The following is a 1,388-nucleotide window of genomic DNA, read 5'->3' as shown; positions in this document are numbered from 1 at the left end:
AATATGTCAATTGGTATACCATCTATTCCTGGGGCCTTATTTTTTGCTATTTCCTTCAAAGAAAAGAAGCTTGAACTTCTTCCTTCATCACCATAGGCTCTTGCTCATATGTGATTTCATTAAATTCTTCTGTGTCTGCCAGTTCTCTGATACAGTGACTAACTATATTCTCTCCATCTTCTTTTAATACTTCCTGGATCATTTAATATTCTGCCTAAAGCATCCTTTATATTGCATCTTGAGGTTTAAATTTGTTCTTCAGTTCCTTGAGCTTAAGAAATGTTGAGCGAGTTCGGCCCTTTTGATTTTCCGACTCCGGCTCCTTGCACGTTTCATTGTAATATTTTGCTTTGTCATCCCGTGCTGCCCTTGGGAATCTTCTATTCAGCTCTTTAGTATCTTGAATTCTTCCTTATGCTTTGGCTTCTCTGTGCTCCAGTGCAATATTCAGAGTTTCTTCTGACGTCCATTTTGGTCTTTGCTTCCTCTTTTGTCTTTGTAATGACCGTCTGCACTCTTCCTGGATGATACAGAGAGGATTAAACCAGGCTGCTCCTTGGAGGTAAGGATTCTGAATCTTTGTCTGATATACTTTAGACATGTTGCAAGGAGGGACCAATCCTTGGAGAGGATGGAGGGACAGCGTGGGAGAGGAAGACCTTCTATGAGGTGGATTGATTCAGTGACTGGGGTAATGAGGGTAGGTGTGTCAGAGACAGTGAAATTGGCACAGGACAGAGCAGCGTTTAAGACTATTGTACATAGGGTCGTTAGGAGTCACAGGTGACTCGATGGCACGTAACAACAACAACAAAGCAAAAAGAACTGCTAAAAGAGACAGAGATAACAAAGTTTCAAAAGAGAAATTCTGTAAGATGATGCAACCATTGTGGAAAGTGGTGTGGTGATTTCTCAAAAAGTTGCAAATAGAGATACCATTTGACCCAGCAAGTCCACTACTGGGAATATACCCTAAGGAGACCATAACTGACATCCAAACAGGTATATGCACAACCATGTTCATCGCGGCTTTGTTCATAATAGCTAGGAGATGGAAACAACCTAAGTGCCCATGAACATACAAAAGGATAGAGAAGCTGTGGTATATTCACACAATGGAATAGTACGCTGCATTGAAAAACAAGGAACTCATGCAATATTATTCAAAATGGGTAACCCTCGAGTACATTATGATGAGTAAAATATCTCAGTCATAAAAGGACAAATACTGCATGGTGCCACTGTTGTAGAAAGTGACTGACATCAGGGTTGGGGTAAGACTGAAAAAAACTGGATAGATTATGTATACTGCATTGAAACAGATGAGGGAGAGAACAGTTAAAAAGTGATATATGGTAGCATATTATTATTATCACAGGAATCCAGAT

This window comes from Elephantulus edwardii, unplaced genomic scaffold (genome assembly GCF_000299155.1).
Source record: "Elephantulus edwardii isolate Elephantulus edwardi_28Jun2011 unplaced genomic scaffold, EleEdw1.0 scaffold00140, whole genome shotgun sequence".
Taxonomy (NCBI): domain Eukaryota; kingdom Metazoa; phylum Chordata; class Mammalia; order Macroscelidea; family Macroscelididae; genus Elephantulus; species Elephantulus edwardii.
Note: the sequence above shows the minus strand (reverse complement) of the source record.